Source organism: Armigeres subalbatus, chromosome 2, assembly GCF_024139115.2.
Source record: "Armigeres subalbatus isolate Guangzhou_Male chromosome 2, GZ_Asu_2, whole genome shotgun sequence".
NCBI classification, from domain to species: domain Eukaryota; kingdom Metazoa; phylum Arthropoda; class Insecta; order Diptera; family Culicidae; genus Armigeres; species Armigeres subalbatus.
This window is the reverse complement of record NC_085140.1, coordinates 63,284,265-63,309,929: the sequence shown is the minus strand read 5'-3', so window position 1 is coordinate 63,309,929 and position 25,665 is coordinate 63,284,265. Positions and strand designations below refer to the sequence as shown.

Genomic DNA, 25,665 nt, shown 5'->3' with positions numbered 1-25,665 from the left:
ATAATCACCTTAAGCTGTTACAGGAATAAGGCCGTAAGTCGCAAGAAAGAGTTCCCTTGCGCGTTACGATCTGTTGTGATCTGAAGAAATAAATCAGAAACTAATTTGTGAATAATGTCTTTCAAAAAAAAAAGGAATCAATAAAAAGAATTCCTCTTGCGACGTATGCGCTTATTCCAACAAACGCGACAATTATGGATGCAACGAGTGACATCATCCACTGCAGAACACTACACACCACTAAGTGGACCGATCACCAGTGTGAGTGTATATTCGGTATATTCAATTAAACATACCTTTTTCGTTCACTTTCGCCAACTGGAACGACGTAACTATTTCGGACATTTGTCGAATGGTTTAGTGATCTTTTTTCCTCCGGAACCGGTGACCATATGGATCGAATATTCTCCGGAAGCTAATTAAGTACCCTTTCCCATACTAATCCTATTGCATGTGTTCGTTAGAATATCGGAACGGCAAACATTCGTTGGCTTGAATATTCGCGCATCGCTGGCGAGGAACTAGTTTAACGCATAACACCATCGCGATCGGGCCGGTTGTGATTAGCGAGTGCGCGCGTGTCGCCGTCTACTAAACTGGTTTGCTTGAAAAAACGTGACGATTCAGAACGGACGCCCGTGATTTGGAACGCGTTCGATTGTTGTCGGAGGAAAAACTAGAACGAAGCATTTGGTGGCACGATCTTTAGAAGGTGGTACGATTGTTCGAATCATGTCTGTGCAGTGCACTTAGTGTTGGCCAATTTTGTTCGATGCAGCAATATTGCGTTGTTCAATTTACTAATCGGTTCGGTTGGGCGTGGTGTGGTACATCTACAGAAGAATTCATTGAATTTGGTGACAGGTGCGCCGTTTGTGTTTCCTGAATGTTCCAAACAAGAGTTTGGATGTATTCGTTGTGACTCATCGAAGTTCAAAGAAGATTTGAAGTGGTGCTGTTTAAAGTGTTCGTTCTTATGTTACGTGTAAAGTAATCAAAACAAATGAGGAACCAAAACAGAACGATCGGTTTATTTACTTAGTTTGTTGATACTGATGTGAGGTATATTTTTTAATAGGGCTTAGACATGTATTTCCGTAAGGCGCTTAATCCTAGCTATAAGCTTGAAAAAACTTGTTTAGCTATAACCATTGACAAACGTTCGGTTCGGCATTTTACAGCAATGCTGTCCGGTTCAATCGATCTACTATTACTATGTTTTTTTTGTAAATCTGAGGATTCGTTTTCTTCTCTGATCTGAGAAGTTAAAAATTCAAAGTTACATTTGACGATTTATTTGGAAACATTTCGGGTGTTCTTATGTCGAAAAATAATTTTCCAATTCCAAATTCCTGTTTTAGGATTTGAAAAAGAAATTTTAGGAAAATTTTGGAATCGAAATTTCCCTGAAAATTTTTATTTCATACATATTGCTATCACATTGATTTTCAAATAAATGTTATTGCCTGCTATCTACTATAACACTCTTTTGTTTGAAAAATCTACGATATAGAATTTTACTTTAACGTTGGTATGATTTTAAATCAATATCCAATGGTCTTGTTAATAGGTATGGCTTTTGAATCCGTATATCAATTAACATCGACAAAATCGTTCATCACGTCCTTACCCCCAAAAGTTGACGCAAACACGTAAATAAAAACAAAATAATCGGAGATAATTGAACGGATAACGTCACATCCCATCACTTTCCCCGTCTTTCTCGACCACCTTCATCAGATTTTCCGTACCAGCAGTGCAATCATGGAAAATTTCCATCCATTTTTTTTCTGCAGCCTTCCTGTGGAGCACTCACAGTATGGGAGAAATAAACGAGAAAATTTAGCACCCAAAGTTGATGCTAATGGATCGGAGTTCGTGAAAAATTGAAACTGCTTCTGGTGCAGGCAATTATTCACACAGGACTATAGAGAAACAGTGGCAGTAACCAACATCGACGCTGATAGGCCATCACCGTTGATTGATTTATGTGTTTGCTCTCGTTCACCGACTTCTGGACTGGTCGGCAGAAGAAGAGCTGGCCGACGGATTATTTGAAAAGATATCAAATCAATACACCAGCGATGGCGACGCGCGGAAGCTGAAAAACCGAGTAACTAATGGACCATTGCTTCGCTACGGCCAGAGTAAGCAATAGGTTATTGAAACGTAAATCCTGTATTAAGTAATTACGACGATGGAGGGCTATGAACCAACTGAAAAATAATTAGTAGAGAGTGTCCTGATGTATTCTAGACGGGAAGGGCACCGATGGTTGGTCGAGCATTTATTCAAATTAGCCACTCATTTGCACACAGAACAGCAGTGCCAATATGGTGTCGAACGTCAATAGAGAACTTTTTTTTTAGAAATCCTTAAGTATTCGAATTAGCATTGTTGTTGATTGCATGTAGTGATACAACTTTTTTAATCACTATCCAGACTGTTATACGAAATATAGCATGTGTAATTGTGTATAAAACTATGAATTTTCGGATACTGCACAGAATCATTTCCGATTTTACCTTTGTTGTAATTTGTGCTTCCTATTCAAGTAATTTCCAAATTTGGTTCTAGCAGGTTTCACCTCAAAAAACATTTTAGAAAAGCGACTCGAACGTCTGATTTGCTTGTATGAGTATGACTAAAAATTGGATGACTTTGGTATTTGAACTTAAGATTCAACATTGACATTCACATTTCATCGCACAACTGCCAATGAATCCGACTAACATCCGGTATTGTTCCTTTTTAATGCTCTATCGGATAAAACGGGGACAGGACGTAGGATGGCATGTTGGCCGGATCTTGATGAAACAAAACGTCGGACATCTAATGGCAAGTGCTTCGCAAATACGACTCGGCCGAACAGCTTTAGCTGCCGGCAGCCGACATCAACAGCGTATCAACCGTATCCCGGCTGAGAGATGGGATCGTTGTTCGGCAAATTCATTTTCCTAGCAGCGGAAATTAAGTACGATAAATGGTTTTCCGATCGCTTTGTGCTCAATTTTCCGAACCCTGTCTAGCGCGGATTGGCTCGGTACATGATGAGGACGATGTTGATGATGATGGCTATCGTTTCCTTCGGGCATCAACCACTACAGCCACGCAGTGAAGTCAGCATTGTTGCACGCTGGTAGGGAATTACAGTGGATGCTCTCTAAAGAGGATACTTCGATAAAATATATTCAAAAGTAACAGCATATTATTTATTCCACATTTATTCACATTCAAGAGTCAGAATAAATAAAAATATTTTCATTTTTGTTATCCTTTGGTTACCGCTATAGTCGGCATTTGCTGTAGTTGGCAATATCGGATGCAGTCACGTCGTTGTCATAACAGGCGATACAGATAATGAGTCCATTTAAGTGGGTGAAATTGAAGGTTCCTATTCCGGAATAGAAATGAGGATGGATTTAAGCCAATTTGGCAAAGCACAATGAACGAATAAACGATAATTCTTATGTAACATAGGATTACTGCTCCAGAGTAAGCTTATGAAACCATAATAATGTGTTAGAACGTAAAACTTTCCTCTAAACCTCTCGAACATTAATAATAGCTATACTTGATTGTTCACATTATTCCTACTCTAAGTCTGTCATAAAAGTGGTATCGAAAAATAGTAACGCTGACAAATCACGCTATTAGGTGTAGATCCAACGTAAACACATAAAAAAGAACTCGTTGAAAATGTGTCGGTTTTACTTCCGAATAAAGCAGAATTGATTCAGCAATTATCGAGGAATACAACTTTATTCGAAGGACAAGTTCAAAGGAACATTCATTAACAGTAAACATATTAACAACAAAAAATATATAATTAAGGTAAAAGCGCCATTCCTTTTTGAAATGATGTGAAACTGAGAAAAGTTATATTATTGTCAAGTCAAGGGTGGTATTGAATTCAACTTTGAACCAAGAGATTCTTTGTATCAAAATGAATACATCAAAACATTTCTTCAATGCAGTATAAGCCAGTATGGTTTTTTTTTCTCGATAAGCTGCAAATTTAGTCAGTACTGTCATCGATACAATAAGCAACTACGCCCTGCGAGTAGTTCGTGGCGGAAGTCTAATTAATATGGAAATAACTGGCAGCGCGTCATACACACCGACTGGAATTGTCTGCACTCATCAATGAGCGAACGCCCCCGCCAAGGTCGAACCAATAAGTGCGGCGTTGTGTGCCATCAGCTAGAGGCTTTCTGTCGAGTAAGAGTTTGCAGAAAAATCGTGCTACGAAAAATTAACGGCATTCAATATCGAATCACAGGTAACCAGACCAAGTCATGATCAATTGCGTATTTTTGGTTGCGTCAGCTAGTAATCTGATTCGACTACACCAAGATGTATTAGTTCCAATATTTGAGTTTTATGTCTGTCTATCTATGACATTGCCTTTTAGCATGCGAAAGCCGACCACCGGCAGATTTTGTGTGGTACAAAGCATGTAATGTCGGTAGAAGCTACTTTTTGCTTCAGTGAAGTAACTATGAAAAGTTTTATTCTCTTTTGTTCTCTAGACTTGTTAACATCAATGGGCTTTATCATTTTCAACAGAAGTGAAGGAGTATTGTTAGAAAAATCGATATTCCAGTATAAGGAGCTTTACAGGGTCTCCGCCTGTGATACGCTAAATTGATTCAAACCTTTATACATAATCATATTTTATTCAATGTAAATCCCCTTAGAAGGATTGTGGGTTTTGTAAAATTGGCGATGTTATATGTCATTTACAGTATGTATTTTTATTTCCAACCTGAGAATGCTCGAAGGATCAATACTTAATAAAAGTAACCAAATATAAACAAAAACGTTTGTGGAATCAACAGTTCGCTTACGCAGTTACGACATTTGTGCGCCTTTCAAAAACTTAGCTCAACAAGAGCACCTCGCCGAATTTGTTATTTGATGCTTCATCGGGGGTGGCGTCCTACGAGCTGTTCATTTAGGCATTGAGTCCCGTAAGATGGATCCTTCATCCGGCCCAGGGGTTGACCAATATGAGTCGGGTGTTGCTATCATCACCGTCGATGCCATACTCTAGATCTGTGTATGCCTGATAGAGTCAATGGCGATAACTTAATCGAGATGTAACTTAAGTCCCTCAACTGGATCACTTCCCAACTGACACCAAGAGATATCTTCTTTGAGTTCCTTTTTCTGGAAAAGGAATTCTTATGGTTCCTTCTTCCTGGTTTCTTCTCGCTCAGCCGAACATCGCGAGAGTTACTTGGTGCATTAAGTCTTGATTGTCTTGTTACTTTCGGAAAAACGATGGACATCGCAAACGAGAACATTTGAGTTTTTGATAAATGCTTCATAAACAATGAATTAAGCCGCCGCTTGTTAAAATATGCAAGCATCAAACACCTGCCACAATGACTTTCAATATAAACCCTTGTCAGCATTTTCGCGACTCTTCTGAAAGCATTTCCTATGAATGCGATAATGCTGATTTCTTTGGCATGAATGATTTCCTTTTACATGTCGTCTAGAATGACACACTTCAGGGCAGTTTTGGTGAAAACATTCACAAATCTCAATCATCGAGCACTCCCGAGCACACGAACTCTTTTATGAACAAAAAGGAATGCATCACGGTTGAGTTTCAAATGACAAAAAAATCATTTTGGGGGACTTTTTTTGTTTACCCGTGCAAGAATTTGTTCAATGCGTCTTTGTTTAATTCACTGTTTTTAACAAAGGAAAACAAAGGAAAATCTACGATGATTCGAATCGATGATTTAATTCAGCGTTGAGTTTTTTCAACTCACGCTTGATTTGAATCGTCCATGAGTTTTGAGATTTCGAGTTTTTTCAAAACACTTTTTTAGGGCTGTGACTCGATGTTGCTAGTTATCGGCAGGCTCCTACCAAACCTGAAACCTGATTCAATCGTTTTCTTGAAAAACTCAAAAACCATCGAATCGAATGCTGTTAGTAAACTGTTTCGAATTATCGTGGTATAGACGCGTTCACTGTCACCTCTATGGTGCTTAAGCTTTCTGGTGTGGGGGCAAGAAGCGGGCTGCAAAAAAGCTAATCGTACTACATAAGCTGGCTCAGGGCTACGCAAATTATATTTCACCGGAACAGTATGGATTTAATGCCTAAACACTCGACAACTACAAATTTGACCTGCTTCTGCTCATATTTGAATGCATTTGCCAAGTTTGACAAACTACTAGCGTACCAGGCATGACTGAAAACATGCTTGTTTGACTTCGTTCGTATCTAACCGGCCGCAGCATGTCCGTTAAAATTGGAGACCATGTTTCTTCACCGTTTTCAGCTGGGTCTGGCGTTCCTCAAGGCCGCCATGGTCTAAAGCAATAAAGCTTTCGCGGTAAAAGAGCCGCATGACATAGTCTGTTTTACAATTACAACTGGAAGCTTGATTGTGGGTAAATATTGGAAAAATAATTAAACCAGATTTCTTCAAACAAATCAAACTTGACGCATTTTTCTAGTCAACAAATAATGCAAAGCAAGACACATACGATTATGCTGATAGTAATAATTTGTTTACCTCAAAATAATAAATTTGATTGTGAAATATTTGCTTCTGCTGAAAATTGTGGTTTTTTTAAACATATTTTTTTGCTTGCTTTCCATGCTTCTTGTAACTAATACTTTGATGAGAATGGCTATCTTTACTCACAAATGATAATAAGGCTGATACAAATTTTATTTTCTTCTTCTGTCTCCACCCCCTCGATTTTTTGTGGCTTTATTTTATTAATTGAGGGGAGAGTTCAAAATTTTATTAGAAAAATAATAAAATATTGAGTTGTACCGAAAGGCTATCATTTCACTCCTAAATCGAACTTTTTATAGAAGTGTCGGAGACCCATGATGTTATATATCAATCGACTCAGCTCGTCGAGTTGACCAAATGTCTGTCTGTCCGTGTGTATGTATGTGTGCACACGAAAACCGAAAAACATTAGCCACTTTTTCATATAGTATTTCTTAACCTATTTTCTCGCAAGTTGCATTCGAGAGGGGACAAAGCCTTGTTGATCACTATTGATTTTGGAAACGATCGACCATTGCGTTTAAAAGTTATTAAGAAAATGGAATCTAACTATAAAAGTACCATATAAGGTTGGTGTCTTGGCTAAATGCGAGAAAGGTAGTATCGGTGAATTAAGTTGGGTTTTTATTTCCCAATCCCTTCGTTATCGAAAGACTAAAGGGACACTAAAAGGACATAATATTTGTTCCGGCCAAGTGAGGTCAAATCATTCTGGTTTTAAAAACAAACGATTCGCACCCTGATACAAGCGCGATCAAAACAGCATATGAGAAGCGATAACATAGCTTATCTGTGCCTTGATCTCGATAGGTTTGAAAAAAATCAAAATTTGTCATTAGAGCGTAATATATATCCGCACTTTGTATACATGTATGTAATTGTATGTGAAGGTTTTCCTTACAATAAATTGAAGCGTCAGTATTGACAGAACAGTGCTAAATCATCGAAGCTTGCCGTTCTGAAAGGAGAACATCGCGCTCGATTTTTTCATGTAAAATCGCAACGTTTCGCTCCAAAAAGCTCCAAAACCAAATAAAATCGTATTTTATATTCACCTATGGATTTATTATCCATTGTTTGAACGGAGATTAATTCGATTAATTCAACGGAGAAGAACACGTAGAAATCATGCAATGATGCAAATTGCGAGTCGAATCATGAACGATGCTCTGGGACATGAGTCGGGAAAGGTTTAACTCGCGCTTGATTTGAATCATGGATGAGATTTGAGAATTTGATTTTTTACCAACGCTGAATACCATACACGGAAGAGAAAAAGTATACAACGTTGAGTATTTTTGAACTTACGTTTGAGTGATTTTTTCTCTTCTTGCTTGGGATTGGAAGAAGCTCACTATTTTTTTATACTCAAAACGTACGGCGTACTCAAAACAACTTATAACAAAACTTACTTGTTGACAATATGATTCCATCAACGATCTCTCCTGCTGCTGTTGACTGGTCACTAGGGCAGTTCATATTTCAAAAATGTTCGAAAATTCCAACTCCCATATCGGGACTGCTTTGCGATTTGGGCGTAACTTATTTTGTAAACAAACATTGGAAGGCGAATTCTCGCTAAAGCAAGCATTTCCTGTGAAAACCACGGTATGTATCCAACAGAATAGGCTTTCCTCTAGCAGATAATGGAATTAGTTTTGGAGAAAAACGCTTGCATTGTACGGAATTCACAAAACAATGTTTGTTTACAAAATAAGTTACGCCCAAATCGCAAATCAGTCCCGATATGTCTATTAGCATCATTTTGATAATATATGAGTCCTGGCAAAATTTCAGGCAATTCGGTGGCCATTTAGGGGTGGCGCGAATTCTATTTATGTTTATATGGAAATTTGTATGGGAAAAACTTAAAATTTATGCAAATCCTCCTACAATTTTTAAATCGTGATGAATTCAAACAAACATCCTCTACCTTCATTTCTGGAATCTATTTGAGCTCAACCAGTGGGTAACTCATTAATTTTGATTTATATTTGCACTGCTACGTTGAGGCTAATTACACCATTTTAGCCATTTATTCTATATTCACACTGTAAATAGAACCGTTCAATCCAGTCATAACTAATATGTTATTCGGAGGTCTCATTTATATAGATTCCAGGGAGGTTGGGGATGTTTATTTGAATTCATCTCGATTTGACAGTTGTAGGGAGACCTGAATAAATTTTAAGTTTTTCCCATACAAATTTCCATATAAACATAAATTGACTTCGCGCCACCCCTAAATGGCCACCGAATTGCCTGAAATTTTGCCAGGGCTCCTATATTATCAAAATGATGCTAATAGACATATGGGAGTTGGAATTTTCGAACATTTTTGAAATTTGAACTGCCCTACTGGTCACGCATACAGTTATTTCTCACGTCTCAGCTTTCAACTTTCTGTCGTCTCGGTGAGTTTGCATGAATATCATACATGCTACCGCTAGTGCTCGACTGTCGCCAACAATCCCCAGCCCGTAACTCCGGTAGCCATACAACGGGTACTCCGGAATTACCTCCAGTCACTACTCCATAATTCGGACCGTACACTGACCATCCCAGAGGCGATTCGACTGCTATCGGCTCTCCTGGTCCACCTATTCTCGCATCTGAAGGTGCAATTGTACGCAGATTGTTCAAACCTATCAGGATTTGAGGACGACCTTTGCTGTATGACGAAATAGGGATCCCTTGAAGATGCGCATATCGCACTGCTATTTCTTGGGCATCTAACTCCTGCTCTGACAGCACCAACTTCTCTACCGTGTTAACATCATTCATCAGTAACTTTGGTGCTGATCCTACCGACGATATCATTAACCTTCTGTCTGTGCTCAAAAAAACTTACGTTGTCTGTGCTCTGGGGTCAAATTGACCCCAAATTGAAATTGCTATAACTTTTTCAATGTTCGGCCAATTTTCGATTTTTGGGGCTGTTTCGAAAGATAATTTAATCATCTTTCAGATCGTTACCAAAGATTGACTATAGGTGGGCGGGTACATCGCGGGGAGGGGTTTTAGTGAACAAGGATACAAAAACAGTGATTTTCATGATTATTTTACTTATATCCGAAAATCCTACCCATTTTGAACTGCAACTTTTTTAAAAAGTCTGTGCAGGAAGGCATGTGCTTTGGCATGAGGCGTTGATAAGCTTAGAACTCGGCCGCCAGGTGGTGGTATATTTGAATTCATTATTTTAGACTACTCAAGATATTCCGATGTATAGAATTCTCCTCAGTGTAAATATTCTTATCGCACAAATTTAAAATGGGAAGAAGTGCTCATTATATTGAGCACCGCTTTGTAGTGATAGACATCCTGAACAATGTTGCCGAATACAACTTGGGTGTAAGTATGAGGGATCTCAAGCTAAAGCAATATTTCATATATGCAAAAATATTGCAAGTACACTAGCGCCGCCTATTTGTAAATTTCCTTAGTCTTTATTCCGTCGCATGACAGTCTATTCCCATCAGACGAACTTTGTTACAGACGTCATCTTTACAAATGTCAAAATTGTGCGATTAGAATATTTACAATGAGGAAAATTCTATATATCGGAGTTACTTGAGTAGTCTAAAATAATGAATTCAAATATACCGCCACCTAGCGATCAAGCGCTAAACTAATCAATGCCTCATGCCAAAGCACACGCCTTTCTGCATAACCTTTTTGAAAAGGTGCAGTTCAGAATGGGTAGGATTTTCAGATATAATAAAATAAGCATGAAAAATCACTGTTTTTGTACCCTTTTTTACAAAAATCCCTCCCCGCGATGTACCCGTCCACCTATAGTCAATCTTTGGTAACGACCTGAAAGATAATTAAATTATCTTTCGAAACAGCCCCAAAAATCCGAAATTGGCCAAACATTAAAAAAGTTATAGCAATTTCAATTTGGGGTCAATTTGACCCCAGAGCACAGACAACGTAAATTTTTTGAAAAAAGGACACTGTAGCGCATATTTTCAAGATTTTTCAAGCGAATTTGCACCTAGGAGACAGATCTCGGCGAGTTTTACCAAACTACCAAAAATTAGGAGAATCGGTTGAAAACTAAAAAAATGGCAGCCACTCAAAGTGGCCTGGGGTCATATTGACCCCAGAGCACAGACAAAAGGTTAAACTGATTTGCTTTGAGTCCTTTTTCACTCGCGCTACGTTCCCGGTACATCTACCGTGGGGCATCGAAATCCGTACACTTAAGCACCTTAGTATATGAAAAAGTCATTAGAAAATAGAAATCAAATGTAAATAAAACGTTTGTCATTGATACAGGAGCATAAAGGCTTCTACTTTTGAAGTGTTTCACATTTGCTCATTAAAAACTACAAAAAACATGATAAAATAATGAATATAATCAACTACTTCTGACTCGAAACCCGTCCACCGTGGACGGATTTCGAATCAAAGGATCAAAATCCGTACAGCTATTTTTAAACTAAATATTTAAATTGAAACAGTCTGATTGACCACCACTACCACTGTAAATAGTTCGATGCGCACCTCGAGAAGCCTTTTTCCCTTCGATTTGTTTTCCACTTAGCTTATGTAATGATTTGCAATTAGCATTTGAAACACAGTTACTTTTGGTGCAATTATGCGCTACCCGAAAACAAAATGGCGGCAAAAACCCGGCGTTTGGTGGGTGGAGATTTGTTTTTGATTTTTGTTGTTTTAATTTCAAAGACTTCTTTCCATTTCTATGCCCTAAAAGCTTACTGCCAAGTATCTGAACAGGATAAGATAAATTATTTCTACATTGATTGCCTTTAACCACCTTTAATTTATAGATATCTCATGAGGTGGACGGATTTCGGTGCTGTACGGATTTCGGTCCCGCACGGTAGTCTCCAGCCGCTGGCCGACACCATTGGCTTCTAAATGATCAGCTAATGATGTTTCAATCATAGTAGCAGAGGTGCCTTCATCTAGAAATGCTAACGTAGATATGGATCTACCACGAAAGCTCATCGTCACTGGTAATACTCGAAACATCATGTGACTATTCAGTCGAATGTGAGCGTTCGTCACAATTACTTCAGGACGTTCGTGTAGCAGCGGACCGTGCCTTCCTAAATATCCATCAATCGTACATCTCATCCTCAGCTTACATTTTTCACCACCACGATCGTTCAGGCATACTTCACACACTTTCCTCTCCCGTACAACTTCAATACGATCAGCTGGAGTCAGATCTTCGAAGTCTGACTCCGTTTGACTCTTAATGTCAATAGACACGTTTGCTTCGCAGGCTTTGCCGACAATACTCGACAGAAAATTTGCGAAAGTACGCAGAGTAACCTTCTTCTTCTTTATTCTTTTATAACGAATCCATTCGCTTTTGTCGTTTGTTGGAAGTTTATTCACGAGATGCTGAACTAGCAATAGATTCACTAGATGGTGCTTCAAACCCGCGACTTCCAAATGCTCGCATAATTGTTCCACTGCTGTACCAAACGGTATGAAAGTTGCCAGTTTGTCAGCTTTCGGCTTGCGTACTTTTTCCAAGTGGCAATGTAGTACTTGCTCAGGCCGGCCATACAGCTGTCGCAACTTGCTGATCACCTTTGGCACGGATTTCGGAAACATTAACTGGCCCTGAACGCTTTCCAATGCCATCCCCTTTCAGCCGCACCAGGTTTTCGACGTCTGTGAAACCACATGCTTCGTTGGATGCATCAAAGGAACCGATGAATAATGGCCAATCTTCTGGCCTTCCGATGAACACAGGAAGCTTTCTATCTAGTTGTTATTAATTAATGACTGGGAAAATTGTTGCATTAAGGATCTGTCTTTCTTAGTCTATGGGTTGATCAAAACGGCTATATTTTGAATTGCCCGACGTTTCGGCAGGATGTATTCTGCCTTAATCTAGTTACACCATTTCTTGCTGCCAGCTGCGTTTTTGTTGGTCCTAGACCTTTTTGCCCCAGCCAGTTTTCGGCTACATTCTTCCGTAATGTTTTAATTACAATGTTTCAAACTTAAACTAAACTTAATAAATAGAAACCTAATTTATACAAAGCTTACAAAGAACTAATTTTTGCAATAGAAGACGGTAACGATTTTTGTCTAAAATTGGAAATTATTTTATTGGACATGTGTTGCAATGTCTCAATATTAGTCACTAGTACTATACTGCCGTGAATCGCATATTTGTCCCATATGAATAGGAAACCCAGCAAAGATGGGACAAATATGTGATTCGCGGCACGGAGGAGGCAATTTCAGAATCATTTTCAAAATTTTATTTTGAATCCTCTGAAGTGCCTTATTTCTGGTATTGCAGCAGCATAAAACATGGCTGGTCCAATAAATTGTTCTTAAGACAAAGTTTTGATTTTCTGTTTATTAGTGAATATAGAAACTTAATATATTTGTTACATTTGGCTTGAATGCCTTCAATGTGATTTTTAAAAGTTAATTTTTGATCTAGCAGATGTCCTAAATATTTAGCTTCGGTAGACCAATTAATTTTTTTAGGGGTCTCCAATAGCGTTGCGAGCAAAGGCGTAGGATTGCCAATCCGGAGATGGCGAGTTCGATTCTCGGTCCGGTCTTCGGGTTGGAAACATTCTCGACACCCTGGGCATAGTGTATCCATTGTACTTGCCACACAAGGTACATAATCATTCAATTTCGGGCATAGTAAAGCTTTCAATTAATAACTGAGGAAATGCTAATAGAATACTAAGTTGAAGAGCAGGCCAAGTTCCAGTTGGAATGTAGACCCATTGAAGAAGAAGAAAAAGAAGGAAGACCAATTAATTGGAGGCTTTCGGCTTATGTGGGAAAATTATAAGCTGAGTTTTGGAAGCATTTGGGGAAATATTCCATTTTTGCAAGTAAGCGGAGAAAGTGTTCAAACTGTTTTGCAATCTACTACAAATTATACGCCCTTTGGCTGAAAGGCCCGTGTCATCTCCAAATAAAATTCTTTGACACCCAAATAATCAGGTAAGTTAGAAGTAAAAATGTTATACAATATGGGCCCCTAACTGATGAGTGGGTGAATGCCTATGGCGAAAACCAAATTGCTCATCAGCAAAAATAGAATTGTCAATAATATGAATCATCATTCTATTTAAAATAATCTTTCCAAACAGTTTGCTTATTGAAGAAAGCAAACTGATTGGGCGATAACTAGAAGCCTCAGCTGGATTTTTGTCCGGCTTAAAAATTGGAGCAACTTTGGCGTTTTTCAATTTATCTGGAAAGTATGCCAATTGAAAACATTTGTTAAAGGGCTCATTCACAAATTACATAACGCAAAAAACACGGATTTTAACCCCCACCCACCCCTCCGTGACTTGTTTGTAACATTTCCGTCATACCCACCCACCCCCACCTGTGACGCATAACATCTTATTAAAATTTCACAAAAATGATAAATTGGTATTTTTAGTGAACTCTTCATTAACATCCTTCATAGTACATAATAATACTGACAAATTTGAATTTAATTTAAAATTTCTTTTTTTATATTATTTAATTATCATAAATGTTACCCGTAACAGAACTAAACAAACCCACCCACCCCCTAGACAAACCGTAACATTTTGTAACGCAATATTATGTACCCACCCACCCTTTATTGCGTTATGTAATTTGTGAATGAGCCCAAATAAATTAACCAAAAAGGATAAAGAGCTCTCAGGAAGTTTTGTGATGAGTATGGGGCCCTCCTTAGCCGTGCGGTAAGACGCGCGACTACAAAGCAAGATCATGCTGAGGGTGGCTGGGTTCGATTCCCGGTGCCGGTCTAGGCAATTTTCGGATTGGAAATTGTCTCGACTTCTCTGGGCATTTTGAACTGGGATCCAACTTTGAAACATTATTCTCAAAGTTGAATGGCGAATAGCGAAGAATAGCGAAATTTTTTTTAAATTTAACTTTGTAAATCACGCCAAATAACTTTCATCGTTGGATCGCGAGTTCGCCTCACATTTTTAAGACGGATCAGAAGCTGAACATCGTTGTCGATAATAATGGAGTTGAATTTAATTTCACATTTATGAATTGCAATGCTTCGACAATTAAATTTGTCAAAGATAGCGCATTATCAATATCACTTTTGGTATCGAGAGGAATATCAACATTTCCTATCGATATACCTTTTATATAAATCCCAATTAGCTCTATGATAATTAAAAGTAAAGCTGATTGGATTGATAATGGCTTCTTGTGAGATTTCAAACGTCACAGGAAGGTGATCAGAGTCAAAGTCAGCATGAGTTACCAATTGGCCACACAGCTGACTTGAATCCTTTAAAACAAAATCAATTGTCGAAGGATTTTGATTGGAAGAAAAACAAGTTAATCCACTGGGATATTGAATAGTATAATATCCCGCAGAACAATCTTCAATAAAAAACCATTGGAATTCCTTTGAGAATTATTCCATGAACGATGTTTGGCATCAATTATGAAAAATTTGGATTTGTTGCGAATTGGAATTTGAATATCAGCTCTCAACAACTTCCTTTGCTCACGTTCTATCAGACGCTCGAACAGGTAAAATGGATGGCCCATGCCACGTGTTGTTACAATTGAAAATACGACGCTGTTGCAAATGGAAGTACTAAAACAGCTGAGACGTGTATTTTCAAAATTGGTAGAGAGTCTTAAATCATATTCTTTTGGATCATAGCACTTTTTACACCAATTTCGATCAATAACTGAGTAGCAACTTTTGGCATGTACATTGTACAGTGGTGTTCGTATTATTAGCAGCAAAACAATAATTTTTGTTCTGTATTATTGATCTGAAAAACAACTGAATGAATAGTTAACTTGATTGTAGGTGATACCTAGAAGATTATGTAAATAACATGAATTGTGGAATATGACATTTAAATTGGACAATATATCAAAATAGGCACAGCTATTTTTTCGAAAAATTTACCTGGTATGTAATTTTTCAACAATCTGTTCAATAAATTTGATATTTGGTGTAAGCAAATTTCAACATGTTTGTAGTTCACTTTGCCAGCTCAATCGGTACTCGAGGAACGAACTTAGCTACAGCATGCCAAAGTTGGCAATTTTGTATTGAAATTTGAAATCGGCCTTTGCTGCTATTAATACAAACATCACTGTACCTACCCTTCAATTAGTTTACTCAGCCCAGCTTAGATGTATTTGAACCCAACGGCACCCAGCATCGCACCTCAAACACGTTGAGTTGATAGTACAAGTACCACTGGTTTCTGAAGTTTACCAAATGCTTCCGGCGGCGCCAACGTGATACAAATACTCGAAGTTTGACGACACTTACGGAATAGTAAACATCCGTTCTATTACTGTTCCATTCTGCCGCCTTGTTTACTTGTTTGCTTGTCTTTTTCCCCCAACGGCTCAATAGTTTTCCGCTAGAGCCACTAGAAAACACAACAGATGTTACTCCGAAAGCACCGCACTCATGATAGTAATAGCTGCCACATGTTGTATCTATAGTTAGATAGGTCGCAACCGCCATAATCTGTTGCATGGTTTTGGTTTTTCCCAAACCAAATCCATGACAAACCCCAATGGGGGCCACATATCCTTCGGTGTCCGTGTGTGTATTGTCCGCGCGTTGTATAATCTACGCTGTAATGCATAATAATGAATTGTGTACCCAAGTGGTGTGTCCCTTTCTGTAGTGGCTTCAACGTGCCCCATCCCGAAGCTTGTTGCACCGTCCGTTCGGTGTGATTGCTGCCATTTAAAGTCCAACACGGTATGGGGTACGGACGGACCCTTTTCAATTGGTAGTAATTGAAATTGAAATGAATTAATTTCGCTCACCCGGGTTGTACCTCTTCTACGAGCCGAGCTTTATGAATTGGGATATAATTTAACAACCCATTTGAGAACGGAACTGTAACCACCTGACTAGTGCAAACACTTCTATGCGACACCTGAACCTTATAAAATGGATTCTGTCAGTCGTTTTCACTATCACAGAATGGTATCGTTCGATGGTGGTGCAAAACACCAAACTGTTGTTGCCCAGCACTACATTTGAATGAAGTTAAAACTGGCGGAACCTGGTTTAGAATTTATAACTCGAACGGTGGCACAATCCATGCTTCAGTGCGTTTATGGTGGCGAAAAAAAACATAAACAAGCAAACGATGGCACTCAAGTGAGGACACAGCAGAACCGTGTACCTATTCGAAGTCAATTTCGGGGAAATGTGGAAAGTTAATAAAACTTTGGTGGTCCCCATCGTGTTAGTGACGTTCAGTGACATTCCACAGGATGGGGATGATTTCTGTTTCGCGCTTGTTCATAGTGAACCAGGAAACGGTAAACAATGAGGTGCTTTCGGCGAAATTTAACTATTTCTATGGTGAATAATACATTTGGATAAAGTTCTGCGCTTAGAGACTGTTCGGTGGGGAGACATTTTTATTTCAGATGATGACACTGAGTTTTGAAATTATCTATTTTAAAATTCATATGTGGGGAGCTGATAGCGATCAAAAACACCATATATGGTGATCATTTTATGCAGATTACAAGTGTTATTGTAAATGAGAATATCTCATATATATATCGACTGAAACAATAGAGAGTTATACTGACTACAATACACAGATAGAAGTGGTTGAAATTTACGAAAGTAATGCACATAAAGGAAATGCCAAAAAGAGTGTAAATATAAACAAAATTTTAACCTGAATGTATGCAATTTCTTATGATTTAGTGCCATACTATAGAAATTGCATACATTTAGGGTGAACTTGTTGGAAAAGATCCATGTACGCAAAGAAGAGTGTAATTTTCCACGTCTTTATTTTTTACGCACGGATTAGTTTTCATAATTTTTTTCTGTGTAACTTGTTTTTTCTTGATTGTTACCTGGCGTGAAATACGAGAAAGACAAGAATATCGAGCTCTAAAAAGCTCTATCTCTAAAAAGTGTATTTAAAAAAATATAGAGTTACTCTCTCAGTTCTGCATCTCATCATAACATCTAACCATATAAGCATTTTACAAGTTTTATTGACAATATTGTGTTTTATTAATAATTTAATCGAATAAAAAGGCTAAGAAGAATCACTTGTTACTGCTAATGCAGACTTCGTTTATTTCTCTATTAAGGCTACACCATCGTGTGTCCTTGGGTCTCTCTCTGTAATAATGTCCAGCTGAATTCCAATCCTGCGCTATCGGATTTCTTTGCAATTGTCTCCTGATCACACGGACGATTGAGTTCCAGTTTAGATATGCAAGTAATTTTATATCGTAGACATCTGTCGATGAACACCTATGTTTGTACAGCCATTGAGTGTTCTCCACTAATACATGCCAGGTTTCGTTGACAAATAGTAATGCAGATTTTACGTTTGGTTTGAATATCCGGCCGGATCTTGGGGCGGTGACTAATCTGACTGTTTATTCGAGTTGCCAAGTTTCCTGATACTCCCAAAGTGGTTAAACTGGAAGTATAACAAATATAACTTGGACACCTGGTGTTAGCTACATGGTCTTTACACCCTGGTGTATCCGTAATCGTTAATCTTGAGTAATGTTCTCCCAGTTCTCCCGCACATTTAGGATATACAGATCAGAATCTACTCCGTGCAGCCAGTTTGTTCGTGGCCTCGCTAGAAATCGCCAGTCTTCATCCAGTTTTTTGTAGAATAATGTTTTTTTCATATTTTTTCTCTCCCGACATCCACTTTAGGGACCAGCCCATAGAAACCTGCCGTATAATATGCGATTAATAATATTTTCTTCTTTAAATCCTTAATACAGCTCGTGATTAAAATCTCATTCTAATTACAGATCCCATTCGATTTTGAGCATTTGTGTTTCCAAAATCGAATATTTTTTTTCTCATGATTCTTCACATTTCTTCACTTATTGTGACCTTAGATATACTGTGCCCATTTTTAAGCGGATTTTAATTTTTTTAGTTTTTTCGTAAAAAATTTTTTACGCTTTTTTTTTTACTATTTTTATACGTCGGTTTCGGACTCTAACCACTTTCTTTGCCAAAATCGAATGGGGTCTGTATTGTATTCAAACTTTAAAATTCAAGACTTGGCGATACAAAACATACATTTGCAAAACTTGAGTTCAGTTATCATGTTATCACGCATATGTTATCGTTTTTTTATTGATTGTAAAACTGGTGGGAACGCAAAAGTCGATGAATTAGTTAGTCTCAAATTTATCACCTTGAACGTTTCAGTGGCTCGCATAATAGACTATCGTCCGACTCATTATCTTCCAATGCCGATTGAAAAAAATCAAGATAATGTTTAACGTTTTGCCTTTCATCTAAGGCTGATGGAATCCTATAAAATTTAAGAATCAAATTCTTATTCAATATTGTAGTATATAAATGTTGCAATGTCGCCCGGAGATTACACACACCTTTCAATGTATCACAATAGATCAGCAAATTGGTTGCAGTGATAAGAATATCTAAATACGGATTCAATAAGTTTAAAACTGAAGAAGAAGCGGTATTTATATAAGGACAATTCTGATGGAAAACCATGATATCTGCTGCTCGACAACCTTTTCAGTGTCTATTCAAAACAACTACCATTTGCACTATCTACTTGAAATATGACGACCACGATGACCATCACATTTAAAGCATTTTGGTAGCCATCAACAGAGTGGAAATGTTGTAACCAAGCATGCCAAAGAGCACTCCTATCCGCTTTGGGAATTCCATAGAGGAGATACCGTTTACAGCGATTCCACCCGCAGGCAGAGTCGACCGACCGACCGGCCGCAGCTAGTCCAGCAGCTGGGGGCATTCAACAGTTGCCATCAATGGAATGGAAAATGACTGGAATGAAAAGCAAATTCTCTCTCAGCCACCACACCATTGAGAGTTGAAAGGGTCACTCCGGCGGACAAAGCGGAGGAATGTAGTAAGCAGCATTCCCTTTCGACAGGTTCATGGAGCCGTCCGGTCAAATGGAAATCGACGCCAACGGCAAGCGGCAAATGGTGCCGGAAAATTATCATTCTTCCAAGAAATGGTGAGATTTTTTTTCTTCTCCTGGGTTGAATGGCTTCGTCTAGTTTGTCAATTCGAGTCCCAGGATTCAGTTGCGTAATACTCCATGGAATTCGGTAGATGTGTAATAAACATAAACTAAAATTGGATTATGTTTGAAAAGTAATTGTGATAAGAAATTAATTTTAATTACCCATACTCCGCTTGTTAATGATAAAAATCCTAGGATATGAGGAACCCTAATTAGAAGCCCAAAACGTCTTGGATTTATTCAAGTTTTATAGATTTTTAAATTAAGCATATCCAATCAATATAAAATAGTCATGATATTTACTTGATACTTGATGGACTACAGCTCCTCAATAAACCTACGCCGAATGGAGTATCCTCTTCCACTGGACTAACGACCTCAGGTCCTCTTCTTCTGCAAAAAGCCATCGTGTACGCGGCCTTCCACGAAGCCTACGGCCTTCCGGGTTTTCTTCTGAATATTATCTATCAAATATTCATGATATAAAACTTTAAATGTCATTTTAGTGCTTTGTTGGATGCTATCTAAATGAAATGAATTAGTTGAATTTATTACTTTTAGGATTATGATTAGAATTATGGAGTTACATACTTTGTATTTCGTAGAAAAGTAACGAAAAGCATAGCTCGCAGTACACAGCATGATATTTCTGAAAACGGGAAATTTTTTAACTTATTCAGTCGATCATATCATCATTCGTATTCATTTATTTTTTTGTGTCTCCAACTATGAATCACAATTGTAGGAGTCAGACTTTTTGTATAATTACCAACAATGTTGCATGCAGTTCCAGATTTATATCATTTGAATTCTACATTCGTCGGGAATAGCATTTTACCGCGCCGACGTCCATCGATGCCGATGTGAACGCTTGTCATAGTCAACGCCCTGGGCTAAATGACTTGTAGCTAAACTGGAAAAAACTGGTTGAAGATTATTTGCATATTTGTTATGTGCGTAGTTGCTACTCTACGCAAACACGAACATTTATTTCGGGTGGTGCAATCGGCAGAAGTAAGAATTTGCAGCAGTGGAATAAAACATCATTAGCAGACAACACAAGAACCTACTGTGAAAAGGGAGGCTGCCTTTAGTGAGCATATCTACGCAATTGTTCATGTTCAATTTTATCATACTTATTTTAACACCACATTGTTAAACTGTTCAGAAAAGATTTCATTTTGTTTATCACCCCTGGTATACAAAAAAACACATATTCAAAAATCGCCAGTACAAATTATAAAATATAACATTTCAGCAAATAATGAAATACATTTTGTAAAGTAAGTTCAAACAATGAAGAGTATTCCATAGGACAAGAGCTGACTATCCGGTTATAATAGTTCAGTTTTTGAAGTCTCAAAACATTACAGCATGGATTTTTACTCACAGTTCTTTATATTTCAACGATGACTACTCTCCCTTATACAGAAGTATCTGCAAAAAGCAACCGACAAGCGTTTGACTTGTTCAAGACCAACGTTTTGGATTTTCGTATTAAATATTATCCAAAGCATAGCGCCGCATGGTTTAGTAGTGGTCGTATCGACAAAGGAGATAAATCTCCATGTTTCTTTCGTTCATTATTCATTTTCATTACGCTTGGGTTACAAAGTTCCTACAGTCACTGCGCTGCTGCCCGAAACAACAAGACAGCAGAATGCTTGTGTGCGACATGGCTCCTCAGGTTCGAACGGATGTTCGTTGACTGCTAATAATTACTTCCCATTCCAATGTGAGTTTTTGCGCTACTGTTTTGGTGTTCACTGTTGGATTGGTTTGATAATTACACATTCTTCAATAATTAGTTTTGCATTCATTCTCGTACTTTTAGCAAAATGACAAAACTTTATCATTATGGAATTCCAGAATTGTTTGCAATATATTGGAGAAACTCACTACTGGTAGTATTGTTGTGCTTGAAGCAAATAACTTGCTCTTTATCTGAATCAGTTTTGCAACTATTCAATATAATATAGAGTGTGAGAATCTGCAATATAACGTTTAGTTAACGAACTTACTAAAGCGATATGTAAGTTATTCACATTATTATTGTCCTTGTCTTTCACCGATAGATAATTAAAATATAACCTCACTGGGGTCGAGATCATAAAATGAATGTATCTTCCCGCATTGGCCAACTTGTTTATCAATCAAGTCCATATCATGTTTTGTTATTCAGTTCATGGCTTCTGCTCAGGATCAACTCACTAGTGTTTACATGTACATAAAACTATGTCTACGCAAAATTTTAATTAATTTTACCCAACGGATCAAAAGTTAGAGCAATTTGAATGTGTGCGGATTTCAAAGGTACACTCTTTATGTTTACAGTTTTAGTTCTGTAAATTATAATTTAACTGGGAAATCACCAAACCAACTTCGACAGTTGATATTTTATCTTCTCATCTTATTCTATTCTTTTCTTTGATCTTCCATATATAAAAATGAGTTTGCATTTCCTGTGAGGCAATATAACTCACGAACGGGAAAAGCGATTTCCAAGATTTCCTCACCATTCGACTCGTCTTGGGCTCTTATGTGTTTATAAATACAAAAAATAGTAAGTTTTAATTTTTGAAAAATTGTAAAAATACAATATTGGAGCGCAATCGCTCTCAATAGATAACGAACAACGAAAAAGATAAGCAAAAGCTGTTCAAAATCATAAAAGCCAAGATAACAAATCCATCAAACTTGTATACAAGTGGGAAAAAAAAACAGAATCGGATAGACAGCCCCCACAGAGAAGTGATGATTCTCGCTCATTTTGTGTTGGGGACCGTACAGCTGTGTAGAACAAGTTGAAATGCATCATCAGAACGGGTGCTCCCTGCGTTTGGAGCTTTCTAAAGAACGAAGGAGGACCCTTATGAAACAAATGCAAATCTTCAGCATACATAGCATATTGTGCATCAAAATGTGAAAATAACCGGAAAATTGACCTACCATTAGTATGAAATGTTTACAATGGATCAATCGCTGCGAAATTGCTGGTGGGGATTCTCATCGATTTGTTTTCGGCGAAAAATGACAAAACAAAACTTTGCCAGACTGTCCGGACGTTTCGGTCGATTTACTGGACTTCGACCATCTTCTGCGGACAAATCTTCCAGTCACTTATTTTCTAGCAGACAGCCATTACTACTAACTATTGACACTATTGTCAATAGTTAGTAGTAATGGCTGTCTGCTATTGTCACTATTGTCAATAGTTAGTAGTAATGACAGTCTGCTAGAAAATAAGTGGAAGATTTGTCCGCAGAAGATGGTCGGCCAGTAAATCGACCGAAACGTCCGGACAGTCGGCAAAGTTTTGTTTTGTCATTTTTCGCCGAAAACAAATCGATGAGAATCTCCACCATTAGCATGAAATGGGAAAAAATGTAAAACATTGCAGAATATTTTCATCAACCTATTGTTAATCCCACTCAATTTGGCCGTTCCGACCCACAGTGGCGGGCCCTCATACAAATCCCGGACAAAACCTGAGATTGCGTTCAAAACTTCACCTCAGAGTAATTTTGAAACGTTGAATTCATTTTGAGGTTAAAATGGTTATCCGACATACCTTATGCTTTCCAAGGGCTTCCGCAAGCCCAGGCCCTAGGATCTATAACAAAGACAGCTTCCTTATTCTAACATTGCACCAGTCAATTTCCCGCTTTGGCGCAGCTATGCACAATTCACCACATTAATCACCGGAAAGTAGAAAAAAACATAGATTTTAATACATAATACCAGAATCTGTCCCAAAAAAAGTTTAGCCAAATTTCATACATATTTGTTCAGGAGACACTTTACGGAACGAACTTCAATAAGACACCAAAAATTTATTTTACAAGCTACAATCAATTTTTTTTTAAATTACCTCATTCAATATAGGGGGTTATATGTTAAATTAAAAAAATATGGGATTCACGAAAATCACGAATTTTTTTTGAGGTTTTGTCCGACCTTCCACCGCTGTGCGACCGTCCCAGTTTAATTAAACAAATATGTCTTAGTGCCTAGGGAGTGATAAAAGAGGTGAAAGGAAAGTAATATTTTTGAATTTCATGAAGTTTATATTCAGAGGATGATACAAATATTTTTTTTATTCCTCGAGGAATATCCTCCGAAACCCAAAGGGGGAATCGCTAAAAGCGTCATGTTGATGGTCTGACCAACCGCTGTCAACAAAGTGGGCCCAAAAAGCCTCTTTTGGTCCTCGTTTTCTCGAGATGGGAAGGTTTTCCAACCTTATTAACCTTCCGGGACAGCAGGGTCCAAGGGCGGGACGATCCCTCCCCAGGCCATCTGCGAGTTGTGGCGCCTGCCTAGGATGTGGTGGGGTTTGACAGTGGGCCCTGTTAAACCTCTATAAAAAGTTGCATGAATCCGCAAGTCGGCTCCGCCAAAGCGACTGTGTGCCGCTCAAAGCGCACAAGCCCAAGTGTTAGGTGTTAGGTGGGACGCTAAACAGCCCTGACACGACGGCCCTCCAGCGAGACACGAGGTTTGCGCAGGCCCAATAAGTCGCCTTTAAAAACAACTATTACGAACGACATAGAAGATAACACGACTCGATACAATCGGCAACGACCTAGGCGACGAATAAAGGATCACGATTGGAAGCTTGGAACATGGAACTGCAAGTCGCTAGGCTTCGCAGGTTGCGACAGGATAATCTACGATGAATTACATCCCCGCAACTTCGATGTCGTAGCGCTGCAGGAAATCTGCTGGGCAGGATAGAAAGTGTGAAAAAGCGGGCATCGAGCGGCTACCTTCTACCAAAGCTGTGGCACCACCAACGAACTGGGAACCGGCTTCATAGTGCTGGGAAAGATGCGCCAACGCGTGATTGGGTGGCAGCCAATCAACGCAGGGATGTGCAAGCTGAGGATAAAAGGCCGTTTCTTCAACTATAGCATCATCAACGTGCACTGCCCACACGAAGGGAGATCCGACGACGAGAAAGAAGCGTTCTATGCGCAGCTGGAGCAGACATACGATGGATGCCCACTGCGGGACGTCAAAATCGTCATCGGTGACATGAACGCTCAGGTAAGAAGGGAGGAAATGTATAGACCGGTCATCGGACCGGATAGTCTGCATACCGTATCGAACGGCAACGGCCAACGATGCATAAACTTTGCAGCCTCCAGCGGAATGGTAATCCGAAGCACTTTCTTCCCCCTTAAGATTATCCACAAGGCCACATGGAAATCATCTAATCCAGTAACGGAAAACCAAATCGACCACGTTCTAATCGACGGTAAATTCTTCTCCGACATCACGAACGTACACACTTACCGCAGTGCGAATATTGAATCCGACCACTACCTCATTGCAGTATGGCTGCGCTCAAAACTCTCGACGATGATCAACACGCGTCGGAGTCGTCCGCCGCGGCTAAACATTGGGCGGCTACAAGACGGTAGACTAGCCCAAGACTACGCGCAGCAGCTGGAAGTGGCACTCCCAACGGAAGACCAGTTAGGCGCAGCATCTCTTGAAGATGGCTGGAGAGATATTCGATCCGCCATTGGAAGCACCGCAACCGCTGCACTACACCGAAAAAATTCTTTATATTGAATATATTTGTCGCACACATAATTTTTTGCAATTTGGCGACCCAAATATATGCAATTTTTACCCACACATAAATTCAATAACTGCATATTAGAGACCACACATACATTTTATTTGATTATAGATTATATTTGTACTTTGCGTGGAGAGTGGTTATGTGTGCACTAATTAGAATCATGAATTAAATTAATGGATTTTTGCCAATAAAAATGTGTGGAATTTTTGTAGTGTAGGCACGGTGGCTCCGGGTCAGAGAAACGACTGGTATGACGGCGAATGTGAGCAGTTAGTTGAGGAGAAGAATGTAGCATGCGCGAGATTGCTGCAACACCGCACGAGGGCGAACGAGGCACGATACAAACGGGTGCGGAACAGACAAAACTCGATTTTCGGGAGGAAAAAGCGCCAGCAGGAAGATCGAGACCGTGAAGAGAAGGAGGAACTGTACCGCGCTAATAACGCACGAAAGTTCTATGAGAAGTTGAACCGTTCACGTGAGGGCCACGTGCCACAGCCCGATATGTG

General features: G+C 38.8%; 1 protein-coding gene across 5 annotated transcripts in view; it reads left to right on the top strand.

The window, feature by feature from the left end:
• Positions 1-25,665, top strand: part of LOC134208746 (lysophospholipid acyltransferase 6) — a 111,399-nt gene that overhangs the window by 28,720 nt on the left and 57,014 nt on the right. For 2 of the 5 annotated variants that reach the window (XM_062684642.1, XM_062684641.1), the window contains exon 1: positions 537-712. The exons of the other annotated variants lie outside the window; for them this stretch is intronic. The gene's annotated coding sequence lies outside the window, so the exon portion shown is untranslated. Of the gene's footprint in view, positions 1-536; positions 713-25,665 lie in introns of those variants that run through there. 5 annotated transcript variants of the gene reach the window in all.